This window comes from Trachypithecus francoisi, unplaced genomic scaffold (genome assembly GCF_009764315.1).
Source record: "Trachypithecus francoisi isolate TF-2019V2 unplaced genomic scaffold, Tfra_2.0 Lachesis_group8, whole genome shotgun sequence".
Taxonomy (NCBI): Eukaryota; Metazoa; Chordata; class Mammalia; order Primates; family Cercopithecidae; genus Trachypithecus; species Trachypithecus francoisi.
This window is the reverse complement of record NW_022681473.1, coordinates 114,785,926-114,799,697: the sequence shown is the minus strand read 5'-3', so window position 1 is coordinate 114,799,697 and position 13,772 is coordinate 114,785,926. Positions and strand designations below refer to the sequence as shown.

Sequence of the window (13,772 nt, the reverse complement as noted above, 5' to 3'; positions counted from 1 at the left end):
ATCTGTGTCCCCCTCTGAGCCCCCATAGTGCTTTGTCCAAGCCTCTGCTCACATTAATGATATTATAAATTCCTTGGGGCTAGGGACCACATCAGAATTCTCATTCTGCCTCCAATACTCAGCACATATAGGATCAAACACGTAGTAGGCCTTTCATAAATTTTAGTTGTGTTTGTTTAAAATTTGATAGGGAAGTCCATCTTTGGATTTGCAAGGAGCTTGAATCTTTCTGGTTGCTTTGCTTTTCTTTTCTGGCTGACTTTTGGTTTGTTTTAATGTAATTCTTTTCCTACTTTCAAGTTCTGGACATCACACATTGTTAAAGTTTCTACCAGCCTATTTATTCCTTGGCTATATCTTAGCATCCACGAGGGGTCAAAGGACCTTCTTAAATCTGAGCAAGTGCCACATACCTTCTTGGGCATGTCAATGATGTTTATAGGAGAAAATTACTCCCAAGCCCTGGGAGGTATAGAGCCTAAAGCAGCTCTTCTTTGTTTTGAATTGTTTTCTGCATGGAGTGACGTTATTAAAGATAAGTCTTCAGGAGAATTCAACTCACTGAGGATTAATCACAGGACTTTCACTGGGAAACTCCATGACAGTAGAGACAGAAAATTTCAAACAAAATTATGTCCTGGACAGTAGGGAAGTGGCAGGGAAACCACTGCAAAACACATGACTGGAGGCACCTGGGTTGTTTTTATCCGATATCTGTTTGTTGTCCTGTGTTTGTTGGCATGTGGGTGGATCTGCCATGCTCTGAGCACGGTCAGTAGGAGGAACACTGACAAAAAAGCCATGATTTGTTTGCTGTGAGCTTCTAATTATGTGCCAGCTGTGGTGCGTTCCTCGTGTGTCTGGAATGGTGGCACAGGCCGGGGCCACAGAGCCAGCTGCACGGATGGGAGTGCTTTGGCAGTGCCATTCTGTGCAGTCCAGCATGGGGTGCGCCAGTGAGGAAGGCCTTCAAGGATGTTGCTGAGACTCCTGTCCTGAGAATTCTCTTCTTTACAAATCAGATAGGGCAAGACTCTTAGACATCAGAATTTCAAGCCAATCGCATCTCAAAATGATTTTTTGTCATGGCATTCACAGTGCTCCTGAGCGATGTGATTTCTAATTTTCCCTCAATAGTGAGCAGATGAGATGATCTCCAATGTCATCAGTTTTTTTCTCTTTTCTGCCGGGAGCCGGAGTCTGATAGAAAGGATTCTTGGGGCTTCCAAAAAGGCAAATAACTTCCACATTGTATCTATGAGTCAGGCTTTTCTCTTAGACCCAAATTGGATAAGATGTTAACCACGATACCGATTAATAGTTTCAGCCTAGCTCCGACTCATTCTGGTGGCTGCAGTTGTGTGGAAAGTAAACCCTGGAAAGAAACCAAAGGCCCACCCAAATTCTGGGCCAAATGACCTATGACAACCTCATCTCCCAGCTTACAAAACAGATAATGTGCTGGGATCGGAAAGCACTAAAATGTGCCTCCAGGAATTAGAGCCGAACCTCAAACTGCAACTTAAATTTCTTTATGTATTGCAGTGGGTTACATTTTGGTGATATTTGGGCTATTCCTGGTGCATAATTATAAAGTAGAAAAAAAAAATCTTAAATGAATAGAAGACAACTTTTCTCCCAAGCACTGGTACATTTGGGTCAGTGCATTTGGAGACACAGATGCTGAGAGCAACAGAAGTTGCAAGAAAATACGTGGTCGACTCCAAGGGCTGAAACAAAACGTAGACTTGCAAGGGAATAAAGCTTCAGGAAGCAGCAGGGTGTTAATTCTTCCTCATAAATCTGGAGTCAGATATAGGCTGAACCTCATTTTCAGGAATATAAGACTTAATCAGACCTACAAAAACAATGAGCAAAGAGAAATGTGACCCTCAGGAAGATGGGCGGTGTGCGATTTGAAATCAGGGTTTGCTGAACAGTAGCAGGGGAGCTCTGTGTGTCTGCAGCCTGTCTGCCTACCTGGAGACGTGCTGTGCTCGGGGGCTAAAGGTGTGAGGGCGTACATTCGTTGTACATGTTAGCACATCACCAACTGTCTTCATAAAGAAATTCCAATTTGCATGTTTCAGCACGAGGAAACACTTTTGTGACTCCCATTCCCCAGCTCTCCAAAGGGAGGGCTGCTGATATCAAAAGGTGCCAGTTAAGTGGGAGCCACAGGTGAGTGGATGAAGAGACACACACTTGGCTAATACAGCAAATGGTATGTAGGTGGAGGTGATCAAATGCATCTCTGTCAACAGGCACATGGCTGCACAGACCTGCAGTGGGCAAACTGGTCTCAGAGCCACCAGTGAATCCAGTCTGCTCTAAATTATTTTCACTTGCACTTGTGTGTGCCTTTTTCGTAATGTGTGGGTGTGCCTATTTCATGCGTCTAAGGGCTGATTAGCTCTGTAAATAAAATACTTAACTGAGGACAGGGAAAACTGGGTCCCCCATTAAAGCAAGCTTGCTTCATCCTTATGCCTCTTGCAGGAAGAAGGGTGGTGCTGGGTAACAAATCACTTCGGTTTGAAATAGTTGGAGACGAGCATCTAGGAGACCAGATAAGAGAACCTGAATGATCCTATTATGAGGATAACAGCAGTGAGAAGAGTCTATGGACAGCCACACACGGACACATTCAGTTGATTTAAAGGTGGTGTAGCAGCCTGAAACGCGGAATTCTCTGCTTCAGATTGCTTCAATGCAGACCTTTCACATTATTTTAACATAGCTTGATCTGTGCACCACAGTGAAGTCTACTTGAACAAATCCATGTTAAAGGGAATATGTCATCTGCACACCAAACAGAAACACGAAACAAACACTGTTCGATCCTTGAAGAATCGAAGCACAAGAAAGGACTCCAGACCAAAACAGAGTAGGTTTTCTATTTCCCCAGTTGCTGCAACCTGAGCCACGCTGACCCTTTCCGAATCCATGTCCGCTCATGAAAACATTCCCAGCTTGCAAGCCCAAGGCCATTTCTGAGAGCAGAGCCCTTCCAAAGAAGACCCCTCAGGACCACACATTTGCAACAGTAATATTGTAGCACCACAAGCTTATCTTGCGATCTGGTTCTGCCATAATGAGATACAGAGTACTAACTCTGAGTGGTTTTGAACGTGCAAGGAACCTGCTGTCTTCAAATACAGTCCTGCTTCCAGCTTCTCTCAGAATAATCTCAGCTCTGGGAAAGGGAGGAGGTTGCCTTTATGTACAAGCATTTCCAGGGATCTCCTTGTAGGAACACGTTTATTCTAAAGCTATTATAACTTTCACATGTTTGTTTATTTAGTTTCTCCATCACATTTATCTCCCTAGTGTGTAATCATTGTGAGAGATTCACGTTCAAAGCAAACATACATTGACCTCTTGGCCTTACATTAGTGGATTCTCAGTGTGCACATTTCATACAGCACTAAGCCAAAGGGAGGAATGTCTGTTCACACTGTGTGCACACCTAGGATCATCCTTATGTGCTGTCAAGTGTGAGAACAACTTGACCCTATTGTCCCATTTGGACTCCCTCTTGCTGTGGAATCTGGGACATGTGGCTCATTTTCCTCATCTTAAAAGTGTAAATGCAGAAATACTTGATAAGGAAATAGCATTGAATTTTTCAGTTTCCAATATTTAAATAGCATAAAGCCAATTAAATATAAAGACTTAAGGAGCAAATTATCTGTACAGTTTGGAGGGTTAGATGCATTAATATATGTATGTCAACCAGTTCTGTGCCAGGAAGGCAATTTCTAAACAATGCTTTACAAATAATGAGATGTTCCAAATGCTCAGCCAAGAGTTTGAACTTGTCATTAGTCCCCTGCCATCTGCTGTGTCAAACCCTCACCTCAAATTGTTTCTCTAAATTTACAACTTCGGGTTGGCACTTTAATAGAAAGGTATTAGGATCCCCTCAGGAAATACTATGGCCAAGTATACTTCAAAAAAAAAACTAGAAAATACGTATTTTCTGTTACATGTGACCCCTTTCCAACTTCTAAATTTGGGGTAAAAGTCATTTAGGGATGCATTCTGCAATTGCTGAGTCAATTAAGGAGGTTTCCATGTCTTGCTTGTAAGGTGTCCTGGTCCTCTTAGAATTAAATGTACCTATTTGCTTGGAGAAAGTGGTTCAAAGAATGCTTTCAGTCATGGCAAGGTTTACCTGATGTCTAGGATGGCTATTCAAAAGATGAGTGGTTGGGTAAGGAAAGAGAGAGAGAGAGAGAGAGAGGAGAGAGAGAGAGAGAGAGTCAGAGAGATTGACTTAACAAATAAGGAGCGTAGGCTCCAAGAAAGCTGTGCCCTGCTTGAGTCCAACATTTCTCTGGCCATCACCGTCCTCATGGAACATTACCTTGGTGAAGGCGATCTTACACCAGTGAATAGGTGGGATAATAGTGACCTCAAAATTGAGCCTAGGCCAACAGCTATCAGTGAGCATCATGCCAGGTGCTTGATACTTACCCAACATCCTGAAAGTAAATATCACTGTTTTACAGGTGCAGACAGTGAGGCACATACAAAATAAACAATTTGCTTGAGAACCAAGAGCTAGTAAGTAGCAGTGCCAGGCTTCAACCTCAATCTCCTACGATCCACAGTCCATGCTCCTAACTGCTATGCTGGGGTTTAGCATCTGTGAAATCTGGGTGATAATAATACTCAGGGTGGTATTATTCACATCTATGAAGGCATATGTGGCCATACTCCTTGCCCATAAAGCAACATCTTGGTAATTATGTGATCTTTTTTCTGATTACTCTAATAAAGGAACAGGGGTTACAAAATGCATGGAGGCCCAGGATGTAGTCATTAGTGATATAAACAATGATGCCCCTCCTTGGCACAGGGAGTGCACTGTTTGAGAAGAAATCATTTCAAGAGCTTTCACATTCAGCTGCTATGCTAAGTTAGTTTTGCATCCAGGCAGTTAGACAATGAATGCATCTGGCACTAACACCTTCCTAAGTGCCTGCCTGTCCAATCCCTGCTTAGCTGGCTCTTAACAGCCGCACTAAAATCGAAACACTAAGAGATGACTGTCACCGAGCCACCTGTAGAATCCAGGGATGCAAAAGGATAAGTCCCTCATTTAATTGTAAATGTGAGCTCCTTGCAGTCCAATTCAGAGGCCTGTCACTTAGAAATGTTAATGCTATTTATTGTAGCGTGCATGGGATAATGGCATTTCTCAACATCTGTTTTCATTAAAATTTCCAAGTTGCCTTTGTGTTCCATTCTGTGGGCGCCACTTGGTAATGATGCTGTTCATACTTATGAAGCAGGAGGATGGAAAGTGGCAAGTGGGAACCCAAACAAAATATTATTAATGAATATTTGCAGCTGCTGGTGGGACTTGGTGAGAAGCTGCCAACACTGGTGACAGAATTCATCTCGTAAAATGTACCTATGATAAATATCGACCAGAGTGATTAGCAAGGGTTGTTCCTTCATGAACAACTTCCAGGTAAGCCAGCAATGTGATTTCCAGCAGTAAGGGGATGATTTTTTTTCTTTTGCAAGGCAACCAAAGGTTTAAGATCATAACATGGCTATTAATGCCATACTCTTGGATTTATTTTGGTACCTTGAAAGGTTTAGTCTGAAAGAAAAAGAAAAGAGGCAGAGTGCTTGTGTGGTTAGAGAAATAACTGTGGAAAGACTATGCACATCCTTCCAGGCTCAGGACAAAACTCACTTCCTCCTAGCAGCCTTTCTTGGCAAATCCAGTCTTCCAGAACCCTGCCTCTACATTCCCATCGCACTTGTCTGACTCTGTTACACTGTCTTAGAATTTAACCAGAGTTTACCTTTTAATGATAAAGGTTTTCACGTGTTTATTTCCTTGTTTCCTGTGTATACTGTAAGCTCTTTAAACGGACCCATTCTTACCTCCCCTCTTCCTATTTTGACCGCACTGTAGTCCTTATGCTTGGTCCCTGGCACCTAGTAGGTTCTCACTAACTATTTCTTGATGAATGACAATGTAAATGAACACATGAACATTGGGAAGTAGGTTTCCCAATGCAAAGAGTCAATCTATAAGCCAAGGATTTGAAGTAACTCCAGGGCAGGTAAGAAGGTAGTTTGGAGCACAAGACCACCCTGAGGCCCTTGAAATCACAGAGGTAGCTTACTCTACCTCCGAGCTGGATTCTTAATGCCTAGGCCCTTGAAATCACAGAGGTAGCTTACTCTACCTCCGAGCTGGATTCTTAATGCCTAGGCCCTTGAAATCACAGAGGTAGCTTACTCTACCTCCGAGCTGGATTCTTAATGCCTAGGCCTTGAAATCACAGAGGTAGCTTACTCTACCTCCGAGCTGGATTCTTAATGCCTAGGCCCTTGAAATCACAGAGGTAGCTTACTCTACCTCCGAGCTGGATTCTTAATGCCTAGGCCCTTGAAATCACAGAGGTAGCTTACTCTACCTCCGAGCTGGATTCTTAATGCCTATGGAATCTAGTGGATGAAACTTGGTCAAAAAGATCTTTTTAATCAACTAGGATTGATTAGCAAAAGTTATTGATTCATGAATGGCGTACCCTCAGATTGATTCTTTTTCACATCTATTTCCTTGTCTTGTAACTTTTACCCTTTACCTTTTATGAAATCAGAAAAACCCTCTTGGCTTTACCATTAGCACCCGTGACAGATCCTGTTGATCCACCACTGATTTTAGCCCAAACTGGGCTGGACACTCCACAGGAGCTCAGGCTCTCCTCCTCCTGCTTCCACCTTGCTACTTCCCATGTTGGAGCCTTCGCCAGCACCGTGGAAGTCCCCTCAGCCTTCACACAAGTATTCCGCAGGTGTCCAGAAGTTACTGCTCAGGGAACACTTGCAGGGACAGACAGATAAGCCCTCCAGCCTCCTGTCCTTCAGGCATAAATTTGGGAGGCATTCTGTAGACTTCCTAAGAGGTCCAGAGGAACCACGGCAGTGGCCTCAGTACCATATCTCCTACTGGCTTCTCCTGGTTTCCCATCTCACTGTCCTCTCTCCTTCAGATGTGCTTCCTGGGATCACTTCCCAGTCCACCACCACCACTTTCAGGGGAACCCAACTACTCAGTCTGGCTAAGCTCTGATCTTAAAAACATAAAGATTAAACAAAAACTCTCAGAACTGAGACACCTAGATGGGGATGCATTTCCAAGCTGGCATATTCAAAGGTTGTGCACTCTTTCCAGAAGCTGCCATTGATCCAGGAATTCTTAAGCGTGGACTGCAGAGCCTATGTGCAAGACTAGGACAGGGATGCAGACCTAAGGAGGCACCATTCCCGGGTCCGATGAGGGCAGATCTGTGCCCAGCAGGGTGCTCCCTTCATGTTTGCTGCTTTGACACCTGGCTTGCCTCCTGCTCCCCTGGTCCTGCTGTTTACCAATCACATTGGACAACCACACTCATTTTTAGAATTCCGTATTATTTTATACTGCCACATTCTAAGAAGTCCAGATCCACTCATTCAATGACTTCCAAGATAATTTTGTAGGAGAGACCAAGGCTTGATGTAGGGAAAGTCACCCCAGATGAGGCCAGGAGACCTGCCTTTCAGACCTCTCCTCCCTGCCACTACCTGGGCCACCTCAAACAGGTCACATCACCTTGCTAGCATCACTTCTCAGCTCAGAATAAGGAAAGGAATGTACCCTCTTGGGGGGACGTTGGGATTAACTTGGTTAATGCAGGTTAATCTGCATGTTAAAGCACTCAGTAAACTGAGTCATAAACAGCATGGGTGATGAATAATTGGATGAATAACCTCTTTTTAAAACTACTGCCCTTTAACAAATATTTACCATATGTCATGCACTCTACTAAATGCTTCACATACTTTATTTTACTTAATGCTCATAATAATCCTTTGAGGTAAGTCATATTATCCCCATTTTACAGATGAGAAACTGTGTCAGAGAAGATAAGTCACATTGCTCCCAAGGTCACAAATCAGCTAAGATCGAATCCAAGTCACTCTAATTCCAAAACCCAATGCTCTTACCATTGTGTAATTTATTGGAACGTTATCCAGTGGCAATTAGATGACAAGGCAGTGCCCTCTCCTCTTTCAGCGTAGTTCAGATAAAGACAGGAAGAAAATTGCCCCTCTCTGCTGCCTGTCATTTGAAGATCTCCTTCCCACACCTGGAACTCTTTCACTTGGGCAGGTGCAAGCCAAAGTACATGACACACCTAAACTTACATACCCAAATGATTGTTATCAACCTTAAGGCAGTCACTTTGGGATATGCCCACCTATGTAATGGTGCAGCCATACATTTCTATGGTTTTAGAAATCCTTTAGAATTATTTTCAAAACAGGTTCAAATGAATATCCTCTAAAGTGCATTACTGTTTTTCTCACCCCTAGAAGAGACAATATTATAATTCTCTAAGGTAATCTAAATTGGCCCCACAAAATGTAATAAAATATTTGAATTAGCCAGGCACAGTGGCTCATACCTGTATTCCCAGCACTTTGGGAGCCCGAGGTGGATGAATCATGAGGTCAGGAGTTCAAGACCACCCTGGCCAATTTAGAGAAACCCCGTCTCTACCAAAAAGACAAAAATTAGTTGGACATGGTGGCATGCAACTATAGCCCCAGCTACGCGGAAGACTGAGGCAAAAGAATCACTTGAACCTGAGAGGCAGAGATTGCGGTGAACCAAGATCGTGCCACTGCACTCCAGGCTGGGTTACAGAGTGAGACTCCACCTAAAAAAAAAAAAAAAAAAAAATCTGAATCTGTGAAGACTTCCGTATCGATTCTTCACGTTTGGGGGCTCTGAGGAGTGGATGTCATTTTGTTCTTCTCTGTTGTTTATCTAAATACCAAGCAGTAAAACAGGAAAATACAGACTAAATTAAAGGCCGCTTGGGTGGGGAGCACCCCAAAACCAGACTAAGGAAAGCCCTCTGCGCACCGTAATCCCAGCAGCCTGAAAAGGGAGGGGGATGACCACTGCTACGCTGCCTCATTTTCAACATTGCAGCAAAGCAGCTGAGGAATAAGGTCTTCCCTCTGCAGGAGAGACTCTAGAGTCTGAAATTAAATGTCCTAATGACAACATTTGTTTTGGGGGAGAGCACTTTAAGCATCATGCTAGATACCCATTTGTTGTCCAGCCTAAACTTTTGGCTCCTGTCTTACAGCTGCATTCCTCGAGGTGAGTAGAAATGGTGCTCTCAGCTTGAAACCCCATAGGCTTCCACCTTGCCACAGACCAGAACACAGAACTTTGGAGGAGAGCCAGCTTCTGTGTGGAGTCATACCTCCCAACACCTCCAACATGTATTTCCCAAAACATCTTAGCCATGAAAGTTCAAAGCAGAAATAATTTCCATGCAGAATGTGGAAGTTCAAAGCAGGCCGAGAGGAAGCTGAAAGCAGAAATATCATTTGAAAAAATTAGAAAAGGTTCCCAGGACAGAAAGAATGATGCTCTGAAGGCCGGAGAGACAAAGAGACCCATTTAATGAACAGCAATAAAAGAATAGCTGATGATTGCCTACATGGTCATATGGAGGGAGGGGAATCAAGGAAGTCAGTAATCATGATGAGGAAATCAGTTTTACCTCTGTGACTAGTAATTCATTTATTCTCCATTCATTCAATCTGCAAGCAGTTACTGAGCATCTGCATTTTTCCAGACAGACAGTTGGGTGCTAGGTATATAAAGGTGATCCAAACCAGGCAGAGTTCTGTCCCATGCATGCACTATCTAGCAAGAAAAGCAGGTGATAACTTAATGACCACACAGACAGAGGTTTCACAAATACCAAGGGGAAGACATCCCAGAGCTGGAGGCAAGTGTAATGGGGTGGGGAGGTATCCAAGGAAACCTTCCTCGGAAATGGGGCATCTAATGGGTGACTAGGAGCTAACCAGGCCGAGAGGAGGGACCAGCACTTGAAAAATTCCGCTGGAAGGGGAGTGACTAGAAAAGGTTGAGCCCAACTGGGAAAAATTCAAAAGAAAGATTCTCCTTGACATGGTATTCCTCAAGAGGGTTGCAGAATCCCCCCTTGGAGAGAGAAGGACAACCTGATTAACCGTATCAACTCAGTGGCCTTGTGTGACCTTGGGCAAGTTACTTAATCCCTCTGTGCCCCAGGTTTTTTATCTGTGAAATGCAGATAGTAAAACTACCTACCTCATTGGGTTGCTGTGGGGATTAAATGTGTAAAAATACATAAAGTGCTTGACCTAAGGGAATCAGGGACCAATGAGCCTGGATGGTGGAAAAAAATCACATTTTATTTTCAGTAACTTCTTTTTTTTTTTTTTTTTTTTTTTTGAGACGGAGTCTTGCTCTGTCGCTGGGGCTGGAGTGCAGTGGCCGGATCTCAGCTCACTGCAAGCTCCGCCTCCCGGGTTCACGCCATTCTCCTGCCTCAGCCTCCCGAGTAGCTGGGACTACAGGCGCCCGCCACCTCGCCCGGCTAGTTTTTTGTATTTTTTAGTAGAGACGGGGTTTCACCGTGTTAGCCAGGATGGTCTCGATCTCCTGACCTCGTGATCCGCCCGTCTCGGCCTCCCAAAGTGCTGGGATTACAGGCTTGAGCCACCGCGCCCGGCCTATTTTCAGTAACTTCTAACAGGAATGCAGTATTCCCTTTCCTTGTAAGTACAGACAACAAACCCAGTGGTAACAGCCGTGGCCTGTGATTTCCATCACCAATTAAAATCTCAGGTGCATTCAGATCATGTGAATGTTTCTGCAGAAATCTCAAAACGTTATTTATGCTCATCACTAGTTGAAATTACCGTAGTTATTAAACCTTTGCTAGACCTCATTATTCATTGTATTAATAAAGAAGAAGGCACATTACCATACCACAAATTTGTTTTTTAATATTTTTATGATTGTATTTCAGTGTAATAACTTGCTTTTGTAATCCTAGGTATTTTGATTTATATTCCTATTTTGAAACATTATTCTGAGAAGGGGGTCATAGCACCGCCAGGCTGTCAAAGTTTAAAATTCCTGTTCGAGGTCAAGTGCACAGACTCAAAGCATAATGCCAAGGGGCATTTGTGCCCACGCACTTCATTTTCACTGGTCTACATACAGCCACATTACCTGTGGCCCCTGGATGGTGCAAAGTGCCCTAGACTGGGTCAGGCACCCATATTTATAATTGGAAATCGCTATGAAAGGAAAATAAATCTCAGGACCCCTAAATCTCTAAGCCAAAGGGAAAATTCAAGCTGGGAACTTCATCAGTCAATCCTGTCTCCATTTTATTCCTAAATAAGATAACTACAAAGATTAAAAAAAGCGACATACCTCCCTCACAATTTTCCATGTGGGCCCCAAGATCTTTACCCTAAAATGGTTCCGTTGAATTTTACCCCCGACAGTGTAAATCGACAGCTTGTCTTCACAGGTGCGGGACAAAAGACAGAACTCTAGGTCATCCCTCTGCTCACCTGAGATAAATGCATATCTGATTGCTTCCTCTCATGTAAAAATGCAGATTTACTGAGCTAGACCAAGGCATAAATGGCTATTCCTCTACCCCCTCTCACATATAAATTGTGTATTCAGCAAAAGGCTGATCAAAGACTCAAAAGAAAGCAACCGTTTATCTCTTACTTACCCACACCTTTAAAAAATGTCTCCCTCTCTTCCTAACATCATCCCTTTCCCCATTAAACACTGAAGCCCTCAACATCATCTTTGGAAAAAGCCACAGACCCACCTCCTGGACATGCGCCCTTAAATAAACTTTCTGGATCGATTGAGAGCTGTCTCAGATAGCCACAGCTACATGTGAGACGTTAGGTGAGTTGTTTACCCTCTCTGAACTTGAGTGTCCTCATAACAAATCTTAGGTAAATAATACCTTAGCTGCTTCACGGAGCTGTTGTCAGTATGAAATGAGCTCATTTCTGTGAATGCACCTGGCACAGGTAGGCACTCTGTAAACCTTTTCTGAATAGGATTCAAGGCTGAGCGCTCTTCAGTCCATTTGCATATACAGACATCAGCTTGCAGGATGAGAATGCTTGTTTGTCTCCCTCCTGCTGGGATGCTTGGGGACAGCTCTGACAGCTAGGTGCCAAGAGGAAACCTGTGCTTCCATTTCCAGCCCTGTCCCCATGGGCGAGCCACGCTGAACCAAAGAGTTCACAAGGATCAGCATGAAAAGGGAAAACAATTTGTTCAGGGGCCCTAGAGTCAGACACTCAGAATGCTAGGCATGTGGGGTTTTTCAGCTTTAATCAGCATCAAGTTGATCTTATTTTGAGAGACGCTAACGAATCCAGAACAATCTACAGGTAGCTCCAGCAAGACACCTCCTGGCTCTTCACCTGGTCCCTGCCCACCTGTCCCCAACTCCTGGAGTATGCTTGGCACCAGGGTGCCTGGTCTGCTCCTTCAGACCCACCTGCCAGCTTGAGCCCCCTACTTCACCTGGGGCACTGTAGCAGCAGAAAGCGTCTTGCGTCTTTTCCTTTCAGCCTTATCAGATTGGTCGTTGTTTCTTTTCCCCCTCTTCTTTTATTGTGTTCTATCTTTCTGAAGATTAATTTATTGTGGCTGAAAAGATGGCAGATAGAGAAGCCTGGAGACTGATTTCCCCCTATTTATCCAAGGCCCCAGCCTGGTGCTGGCAGTAACAAACCATGTCCCCCACTGCAGGGACCCACCAGTGAGACCGTCCAGGCTCTGGAGTTAAATGGATTCTGCTCTCTGAGGAGCTCAGAGCACTTTAGAAACATGAGCTCATTTCGGGTCCATTCTGACCAGGATTCAAAATGCCCCAAGGTCTCCCAGGACACAGACGTCTAACACAGCTGCATTCCTGCTGAGGCCATTCCGTCTGCCTAGAGTCAGAAAAAATGGAGGCATAAAGCCCAGGTTAGATGAGCCTGTAATGAAAAGCAAAGGCCCTGGAGGTTAGATGAGCAACTTTCAATTGCACCCCTACTTGTCCTCCAGGCTTTGGTTTATCTCTTAGCTGAAGTATAACGCTTTCATTTCAAAGCAGCAAAAGACATCAAGTATATGAAAGTACCTAGCACCAGTCCTTCTAAATGGTAGATAATCAATGTTAGTTGAATCCAGAATGGTTAGTGTGAGGCAGGCCCATGGGCTCAGGGTTTGCTGAGTTGCCCCGGATGGGCAGTTTAGTCTTTTACATCTCATCTGTTTCTCACTCCCTGAGTTCTCTCTAGCGAGTATTAAAGATGAGTGGTGGGTTCGAGACACTCACAAATTCCTTGACATTCCTCCCTTTAAGAGGTGGGTTCATTGGATCTCATTGAATCCAGACGGGACCTCTGACTGCTTTGACCTATAGTATACAGTGGATATAACACTGGGTGAGTTTCCTGGTGTGAGTCTCTGGAGACTTACTAGAAGCCTGTTCTGAAGAAGTCCAAGCAAGCCACTTGGAGAGACCATGGGGAGAGAACAACACTGGCCAGACCTTGGCTCTTCTGGCCAGCGCAACCCAGACATCCCTCCCTCCTGCTCAGACCAGCTGAATAACTCTGAATGAGTTCAGTGGATGCCAGGTGGAGCAGAAGAGCCGCTCAACCAAGCCCTGCCTGAATTTCTAACCCATGAATTATGAGGTATAATACAATAGGGGTTATTTAAGGCCACTAAGTTTTGGTGTAGTTTGTTGTACAACAGTAAAAGGAAAACCTCAATGCTATATGAATTGCTAAAAAAGTCTCCTGGGTCAGATCACCTTTCTTAAGGAAACATATACATTCCTATTAAAACAGGAACTGGG

General features: G+C 44.0%; 1 protein-coding gene and 1 long non-coding RNA gene across 5 annotated transcripts in view; one reads left to right on the top strand and one right to left on the bottom strand.

Annotated features, from left to right (window-relative positions):
- KIRREL3 (kirre like nephrin family adhesion molecule 3) overlaps positions 1-13,772 on the top strand; it is a 574,170-nt gene that overhangs the window by 162,625 nt on the left and 397,773 nt on the right. The window lies entirely within an intron of this gene.
- The window catches only part of LOC117080850, a 138,546-nt gene that overhangs the window by 13,849 nt on the left and 110,925 nt on the right, over positions 1-13,772 (bottom strand). Inside the window, exon 3 of one of the 3 annotated variants that reach the window (XR_004435988.1) lies at positions 9,597-9,742. The exons of the other annotated variants lie outside the window; for them this stretch is intronic. This is a non-coding gene — a long non-coding RNA (uncharacterized LOC117080850). The remainder of the gene's footprint in view (positions 1-9,596; positions 9,743-13,772) is intronic. 3 annotated transcript variants of the gene reach the window in all.